The sequence below is a fragment of the Cupressus sempervirens genome, chromosome 8, assembly GCF_028749045.1.
Source record: "Cupressus sempervirens isolate cs-2001-9-10 chromosome 8, ASM2874904v1, whole genome shotgun sequence".
NCBI lineage: Eukaryota > Viridiplantae > Streptophyta > Pinopsida > Cupressales > Cupressaceae > Cupressus > Cupressus sempervirens.
Genome location: NC_143125.1, coordinates 475,857,935 through 475,868,254, shown reverse-complemented (window position 1 = coordinate 475,868,254; position 10,320 = coordinate 475,857,935).

Genomic DNA, 10,320 nt, shown 5'->3' with positions numbered 1-10,320 from the left:
AGAAGTTCTTGATCGTCTTTCTTCCACCAAGAGAAATATGAAACCTTCAAGCAAGGATAATTTGATGCAAAGTGGTCAATACAAAAACATCAATGTTATTGAAATGAAATGCCTTCATAATCCAAATATTAGGTTTAAGAGCTATCACCGACCTATAAAAAGCATTAATTAGGAGAGGTGAGAATAAGTCCAATTCCACCAAACTATGAGAATGGTTGGTGTGAGAGAAAATGAATGTAGTATCACCCACCATAGTTGCCAAAGAATATCAAATAAAATATAACAAGATTTATGCAAAACATAAAGGGGATTGAAGATACAAATCCAAACTATTGTTTAGTTGAAAGACTCACTAAGATGGTTAAAAGAGGTCACTCAATGTTTTATAAGAGGGTCATTTTATTTCCAAAGGAAATAGAAAGTATCAAGAATGACATCTTGACATGTAGTTGAATCAATAGAAACCACCAAAAAATCATTTGTCCAAATTTTTTTTAATGCTCTACTTTAGAGATATTCAAAACCATTGTAACACAATACAAAAGATAATTCCAATTAATCTCTAATTTCTCATTTCATAGGATATTGGATATACATATGGACAACTTTGAAAATCATTGAGATGAATTTTAATTTGTTTTCATGATTACAAAGTTTTCAAATGTCAACTATTATAGAAACTATAAAAAAAATAGGATCAAGGACACTTTTCATCCATATTCACCAAATGTACATACAAATTACAACTTTGTACACTGACTACTCAACCTAATGGACAACTCGTAGTTGTAAGATAAGGCCATGAATTCCCTTTTATTATCCAAGGGAGAAAACAATCTTTAGATATTTTACAATTTTCAAAACTCAATATGTGATTAGCTGACTACTAGAAAACATAAACTATCTAACTTTCTAACAACTTCAGGAAAATACTCCTCATTTTCTACAAAGGGTAGATGATTGATATCTTAAAACTTTATCCTTACATAAATTTGGAGGACAAGTTGGCCTAGAATATGTTGTTGTGATGGGCTCATTCAAGAACCCTTAACATAGAGCAACTTGCCATGCTTCTTCTAAAAATATATGTATTTACTCCTTAATATTTCATCAAATAAGATCTAAATCTCTTTAGGTTAATAGAAATCAATCTCAAAAATGATATCAAATTATCTCTTGATTATTCAAAATTCAAAAGAACAAGATTTCTGGAAAAGGAAAGAAGGAGACGATAATTTCCTCGTCCAAAATTTCATAAACCATAAAGGTTTGTTAGATTCAATGTAAATAATTATAGATCTTCAAGTATTAGACAGTCCTTGATCTATTGGATAATCTAGATATGCTTAAAAATTCTATAGATTTGATGTTTCCCCTTTAAGTTTTTGTTTTGATTATTCCATCCTCCAATTTAGACAAATTCTCCAAAAATGTATCAAAACTTTCTAAGATCACAATCTCATTTGTGTCTTTTTCAACAAAGGATGTATTATAGCTTGAAAATAGCTCTTCTACTCATTTTTTGATCTTAAAATCATCTCTATCTCTTTACCATATTTATTTTTAATAAAGCATGGAAGCATGTGGTGTGCATTCTAGGTATAAAAATGTAACAACATTGTCTTGATAATGTTTATTTATATCTTGTTTTTTGAAAGTATTCTAATTTGTACCTTTATCTTCCACAAATCATGTAATGCTTTGGATGAAATTTATCAAAATAGAATTCTTAACGTTTGATAAACTTATGCAAACATGAAATATACATTTTTCATTTCAAGTGGACCTCTTAAAAATTTAGAAAATTCATGTGTTCATCCCATGTTGTGTCAATATACTCCAAAATACCATTTAATTTAAATTAAGAAGAGATTGTATCAACTCTTTCATGTTCTTCACTTGATCTGATCTGACATCTTTGTACAATTGATCTATTATTTCTTATAATCTAAACCTCTCAATAAAAAAAATAGCTAATTCACTTTTCAAATTCATTACTTCACCAAAAATAGGCCCCTCAAGAGAAGCAAATCGATATCTTCTTGTAGCACTCAATTTCTCCCTAAGATTCTTGTTCGCTTCTTTGAGGATTACAATTTCTTCTTCATTTTTGTTCTAGAACCTTTTGAGCTATTTAGACCACATTAACTATAAGGCCAAATTCTTGTGGACTAGTAAAATCACTTGAAATTTTCAAAAAAGAAAGTTCATACAGTCATTCTCTTGGTATAGCATATAAAGTTTCATTTTATAAGGATATAAGGACCAAAAAAGAAAAAATAGTCAACTTATCATCAAAAGCTAATCCACAAATTAATTTTTTCTCTTGTTCAAGAATCAAATTTTCAAGGTTGATATCTTATCTTCTTCTTAAACTATCAAAATCAATTTCATAGAAGAAATGTCCCACCCTTAAAGGGGTAGGACTCTATTGTTCCTAAAAATATGCCTACCTTCTTTTGTTGTCATAACCTACAATTTTTTTTCCAACTTGTTCTATGACTCTAGCCTTTAATTTCATGTTCTCATTTTCTCCAAGGATCTCAAAATTAGTAGCCTTTTATTTTAGCAATTCCTTATCCTTATGGTTGAGCATAATTTTAACTCATTTTTTTATGAGGTTGTTATCATTCATGAAATCTCTACAAGTTTTAATTCTTACATAATCAATGTGTTCAGGTAAGAGGAGTTATATAAATAGGTAGTTCCTCAACTAGAACCTCCTTCTTCGCATAAAATCTATGTGTATGAAGAGGATCCTAAAATTGGGTGTCAATAATTCATGATTTACAAGAAATGATATGTTTAGTGATGAGTATTTTCCAATTGGAAAAAAATATGGGGCCCTATGGGTCAAAAAATTGGTGAATAGTATTGGTGTGGCAGGTGTTTGAATTGCATAATCTACATATATTATTAGACCCATACATTATTCATTTTCTACATTTTGATTGAAAGAGTCATTCATAGTCACATATTTTGCCACCAACTAATACATGATTTAAATAATTCTTAGACTCCACCTCAAATTTATAGATGAATAGAAGAAACGACTAATGGACATGAAAGAATTTTCCAGTAGTAATAGACAAATATTTAATTTTGAGGGTCCATAATGCCAAAAACATTAATTATTTTATTTTAGGTTAGACCTACTTCATTCCCAACTAGTATTGAATGACAATGCCAAGTCCATATTTACCTTCGCAATTTAAACTATACCACTGCAATCTTGTCCAAATTCATCAAATTATTATTTACCAATTTTAACATAAAGTGTAATTGGCCAAATTTTGTTTGATATGCATACATGAGAAGGTCAAATTGTAAACATTTTGTTTGTTTCTATTTGCACTTCCAAAGGCTCTTGTCACAAGTTTCTCAAGAATTGCCTAGTTGCTAAGTCACTAATGGACCCAATGAAAACTTGATAGTAAGTAGAAAAGATTATAAGATTGTTGTTACTATTTTCCATTTTTAGTTGTTAGTGTTTGTCATTTTGGTTTCATAATTTTCTTGCAGCTTAGCTATTAAGAATTAGTTTTTTTTTTTTTTCAATTTTATTTGTTTTTGTTTACAAGATATGAGTTGTCACAGGATAACCTATTTGTTTCAAATTTATTTGTTATTTTTATTTATTACCATGTATCATAGGAATTAGATTCATTCCTAAATATTTAATCAATGATATGTTGAGCATTAGGACTCCAGAAACTATCAAAGGGAGGCCATCAAAATGAAAAAATCACAATATAATAACATTCTTTCATATTCCATCAAATGAAGGTACAACATCAACACTTGCACCTAATGCTTTAATTGATTCATCTTCCTTTATTGCATAGAGTGTTCCAATGGATACTTAGTGTACCTGAACTAAGCCAATCAATTTGGATTACAATCTTCATGATAATATTGTTGATAATGCTATTACTGTAGGAAATGTTGGTGATGTTGTTGTTCAGAATTCCATAGGTATTGATGTAAATATTAATGATGTTATTGTTCAAAATTCCAAAGATGTTTATACTAGTAATTTTAGTGATTTTGTAGTGTAGAATGCCACATATTTTAGCGTTGACAATCCCATTGATGTTTTTGTTGCAACAAGTGATGATGTTGGAATTACATAGAAGAGGAGAAGAAAAGAAACAAGAAAAAAGGGGCACAAGTGGGAAATGACAAGGACATATCAAATGGATTGGAAATCAAGGTACTAATTTATTGTTAAAGTGCCAAATTTAAACAAAGGAAAACTTGCACTATAATGAAAGTGTACAATCAATAGTTAGAAACTTAAAAGGACAAAAAAAAAATGCTAAAATTAGATACAATAGAAAAGTGTATCAATAAATTGTATGAGAAAATTTAATCATAGACAAAAAGGAAAAATTAGTGGTTCATTGGAAAATAAAGGAATAATATAAAGAGCAAGCACAATGAAAGGATAAGACACCAAACAAATTATGGTTACTTGAAGTTCAATATAAAATATAAATGGATGAAACATATAAGTCCAAAACTATTCAATTGATGAATCTTTTGAAACTTTTGAGTAGAGTTCGTCTCACAAAAAAAAACTCTAATCTTGTCAAATTATTAAATATTTTTAATATTCCAAGATATCTTGTAACTAATTGGTTAGTAAATTGTAGATGAGACATGGCAAGTTGTCTTGTTGAAGTAGAAATAAGTGATCTATAGGGAAAGGTAAAAAAGTTAAACTATATTTAGATGAAGTTACTAAAATGGAAATTCTTCTTAGATATGTATGAATGTGTATATTTTAGTGCCCACCTATATTTTTCTTATCAATTCATATTACCAAACTCTTTGAGGCCACTTTTTAGGCGTGCATTGATTATTTCAACGATACTTGAAGATATGGATGCATGATATTAGATTGTGATTGGACATATTATAACCCATTGGATAGTAATGAGATATCTTGTTTTCATAGTTAAATGATTATGGTTATTTTTATGTTGATTATTGGCATATGATTATGATCTTTATGCTATGGTTTTTACTTACCACATACTTGCATGTGTATGGTTGACATTAATGTTTCCCATTTCTTACTGATATTCTTAATATGGTCGAGGGAAAGAGTTGTAGTCACTTTCTTGTGATATCTATATGATGTATCAATCATTACCATTGTTTGTGTGTGTGTGTGTATGTGTGTGTAAGTGATTACCTTTTATGTAGGGTTGTAGAGGACCTTGACTTCCCTAAATTGCTAGGATAAGTGTTCCCTATCACAATATCTCAATAGTAAGACAGTGGAGATAATATACATATCTAAGTCCCAACCTAATCTATCATTTGTTCTGAAATAGTGTAAGAGAATCTAATTGACTATCTATCTAAATTGTCAAGGTGACATGAATTTGTGAACCCTTACTTTTAGTGTGATTGTTATTTTGAGTTGTTAGATTTTTAATTGTGGTTGCAGTCATGTGTTTTTATGTTGTGGTCTTATATGGTTAAGTGAACTAATTAAAGTATTTTTTGGAGAATAAATAATTATATCTTATAAGAAATTAAAATACTGTATATGATTATTTAATCAATATGAATGAATTAAATATTAAATTTTATTTGGAAATTTAATGCATTAAACTAATACGTAATGATGGTCTATGTAATGAAATAATACCAAATTTGTAATCTCGCAAGCAATCAAATTATAATTTGAATACCAAACTATTATTTACATATTAACACAATACATAGAACATTAAAAATATTACAAATGTATAAAACATTAAAAACATAATTTTAAAAAAAAATCATCACCATGCATTCCCATAGTGGGCCCTTCCTCCAAGTCTATGAGGTGAATGAAGATAAAATATTTTCTTACACTAGTTTGATCAGCAAAACTTTTATCTTATTTTTGAGAAAAGAGATATCATATTTCACATCTTTGTTTTATGCTACTTATATACATGCAACTCTAATAATTATGTAACTGATATAAATTATGAATTTAGGTTACAATACTTGGTGTAGAACCTGCAGTATTATGACTAAAATTGAAAACAATTAAAATGCAATAGTAGATGTTCTGCAAGCCAAAAAAACTGATCCATTCATTCCAAAAAAATAGAGTTTATACAAGTTTCATGGATCCCAAGGGTCACCATTATCCCTTGGAAATGAAAACAAAAATTCCATAGCTAATTAATTACAAAATAAACTCTAACAACTATAAAAACTATAAAAAACTATATTAAAATTTGCATCTACTTGTAGAAGTTGTAACTTTCTACTCGTAGCTCGAATTGTAAACCATTAGAATTTATGGAAAGATATTCTAGAGATCTACATTTATTGTCTAAAGTCTTAAGCATAGCATTGTGACTTCTTGGACCTACCAAATCCCAAAAATTCCCTAGAGACCTTTGAAAATGCAAAATACTAGTACATAGAAAATACTGAAAAAATGGATTTCAATATTTTCCCATTTTCAATTGTGCCAACATCCTTTGCATCTTCCTAGACTATGTTTTGATCATTCCTTCCTCCTTGAGAGGAAATGGGCCCCATTTCATCCACACTTTGTATCAGATGTGGAAAATGAAGCTGGATTTGTTTACATGTAAGCCATTTTCCTTGCTGAACAAGTTGTCTTGCTAAATTACCACATGGTACAAATAGATTTTCTAGTTCCTCAAATTCTTCATGAAAACTTCCACAATTTGATCACTTTGAAGTGGATTGACAACTTTTGGATTCAACTCTGTATGACTGATTCCTTTAGCAACATCTGCAATATCTAGTAAAAGAGGGAAATATGGGTTCAATAGTTCTACATTGAAAACTGAGTGAATACCCAAAAATGGAGGCAAGTTGAGTTCAAATGCATTTTCACCAACTTTATTTATAATCTTATAAGGACCATAGTGAAGATGATAGCTTCCTATGAGGGCCTTGTAGGCATTCCTTCTGGAAATGCAAGCATACCTTATCCCCAACCTGAATATTATGAGGAGTTCGATGCTCATCATGCCTCTGTTTATACTTCTTAGTGGTCTGCTCCAAAATTTCATGAACTTTCTGCTACAAATGATGAATTCTATCAATGAAATTCATTTCTTTTTCCTTCTCCTTATCAAAGCATGGTACCAAGTCAGGTTCCATAATAGGAATAAAAGCATTTATTGGTGCTAAGGGTTGATATCCAAGACAAACTTCAAATGGGCTATGGCTAGTTGAACTATGAATTTCCCTATTGTAGCTATTTTTTACATAGGGAAGGCTCTCATCCCATGTACAAGGATGTTTGGAGTGATACATACATAGGATTTGAATAATCATTCGATTAAAAACCTCTGTTTGACCATCTATTTGAGGGTGGAAAGTAGTAGACTTTGTTAGTTTTGTGTCCATCATTGCCCATAATGAAGACCAAAATTTACTAAGAAAGAAATTATCCCTATTTGAAATAATTCTTTTTGGTAGCCCAAAATGAACCAAACATGCTCAAAAAAGAGTTTTGTAGTTTCTTCAATAGAGATTGCCTTTCTACAAGCCCCCAAGATTACCATTTTTGAAAATCTATCAACTATAACATATACACAATTATGCCCATATTTTTTGGTAGGAAAACCAAACACAAAATCCATTAAAATTGAATGCCAAGGCTTATCTGGAATAGGAAGTGGTAAATATAAACCCAGCTTACAATTTACAAGCTTTGCAATGGTACATGTTGTACATGCTTGAATGTATTTCATCACATCATTTTTCATTTTTGGCTAGTAAAAATAATTTTGTAGTATAGTAGTAGTCTTGCCTATTCCAAAATGACCAACAACCTTATTGTATTGGGCTTCCCATATTAACTTCTTACATTCTTCCTTAGGAACACATATTTGGCCAAAGTGACAAAGCATTCCATCTTGTAAGTAAAAATCACTCACATGCTTACCTTCCACTAGCTAAGTATAAACATTAGAAAATTCATTATCATGTCCATACAAGTGGGCCCAATTTTCTGTTTGGTGACCACATGATTATAATACCATACTTATTCTTGTAGTTGGAGGCCTACTCAGACAATCTACTACCTTATTGGTGCTTCCTTTCTTATGATGAATGCTAAGATGAAATTGTTGAAGATAAGTTGACCATCTTTGATGGCTATCATTCTGTAATTTACCTTGTGTTTGCAAAAATTGAAGGGGTTTGTGATTTGTGTGGATGATAGTCTCCTTTCCCAATATATAATGTTTCCATTGCTTGCAAGCTTGACAAATAGCATATAGTTCTTTGTCATAGGTAGGATATCTACACACTATATCAAAAAAAGTCTCACTGTGTTAGGCAACTGGATGTCCACGTTGCATGAGGACTGCTCCCAATGCATATTCTGATGCGTCAGTTTGTATTTCAAAAGACTGTTGTAAATTAAGAAGAGATAAAATTGGTGTAGAACATAACCTTTGTTTTAACTCCTCAAATGCTTGTTGTTGAGCACCTATCCACTTGAATTTCCCTTTCATACCTCCTCATAATGAATGATTCAAAGACCAAGACAAATGTAAAAATCCAAACACAAATCTGAGATAAAAGTTAGCTAACCCCAAGAAGCTACACAACTCTATGAGATTCCTTGGAGCAGGCCAATCTTTAATTACTCGGATCTTTTCAGGTTCAACATGAATACCCTCACTATCAATAACATATCCCAAGTACTTAATAATTTGCATACCAAAATAAAAAAATTCTTTATTTGCAAAGAGTCCATGGTTTTGTAATGTTGAAAGTATTTGTTCCACATGTTGCAAATGTTCTTCCCCAGTTTTACTAAAATTTAGAATGTCATCCACATAAACAACTACAAATGAGTTAGTGAATGTCCTAAGAACATCATTCATCATCTCATAAATGAGGTTGGGGAATTTGTGAGACCAAAAGGCATCACTAACCACTCAAATAGTCCTTATTTAGATTTAAAGGTAGTCTTCCATACATCTATTGGATCAATTGGTACTTGATGGTACCTAGATTTCAAGTCAATTTAGTGAAGAATTTTGCCCCTCTAAGCTAGTCTAAGAGATGATCTATTTGAGGAATTGGATATCTATTTTTTATAGTGATCTTATTCAATGATCTATAATCAATACAAAGCCTCCATGTACCATCCTTTTTCTTTGCAAGAACAATTGGGCTACCACAAGGAGATGCACTTGGGAAGATATGTCCTTTTGAATTAATTCTTGAATCTACCTTTTTATCTCATCATTCCCTAGAACTAATCTCCTATATACTATATCATTGGGCAATGGGATTCCTAGTATCAAATCAATAGAGTGTCTAACTTGGCAATGTGAGGGTACCCCTATTGGTAACTCAAACACATTCTGATATTTTGTTAAAATTTGATCCATTGATCTTTGTTGTTTTGTTGTGATGGACACCATGGAATGGGAATTACACATGTTTTTCTTTTATTCCTCTAGATGGATCATTAATAATAGAAATGTACCAATTTGGGCTATTAACATTCTACACTAATCAAAGATGTAGAGTGTGTAGGACTTAACTCTCGAATCTGGTACTTTCATCCACCTAATTTGATTGGATCACACTTCCTAGCCTTGACTCATACACTCCAAGACATTGATACATGTATGACTACCCCAACAGAATATCATAGACATCAAGAGGAGCTACATCACAAATCACATCATCTTTGAATGGTTTTATGGAATATGAAAGACAAAATTGCTTGTTTACTTGAATGTCTCATCCTTGGCTCACCCACCCCATAGAATATGGTTGTGCGTGTGATGTTGTCTTTAGATTTAATCTCTTTATAGTCTTAGAAGATATCAAATTCTTTTGACTACCACTGTTAACAATAAAATGTAAAGCTTTTCCTCCTACCCATATTTGTGAATGGAACAATCTCTCTTCATCATCATGAGCAAATACCTTTGTAGTGGCCACAGTGGAATATGGATCAATCTCAATGATTTGTTCATCCTCTTGTTCTCCAACTTCTATCATCTTAGGTTCAATAGCTTCTTCATGGGTTTCCATCATTAAATTCTTTATAGTTCTACAATCTTTAGTGTTATGAGAGGGACTCTTATGGACTTCACACCACATACTTGATTCTTACCCTCTTTTCTTTACCCCCCATGTCTTCTTTGCTGGTGAATTTGGAGATGGTTCCTTAGTTTTTTGTTTTCCCATTGACTTATTACCTTCACCTTTCCATTTGTTGTTCATTGGATTTTCCCTCCTCCCTCTTTGTTTGAACTTCTCCTTAAATTTTTATGCATATTTGAAAGCACTAGGCAA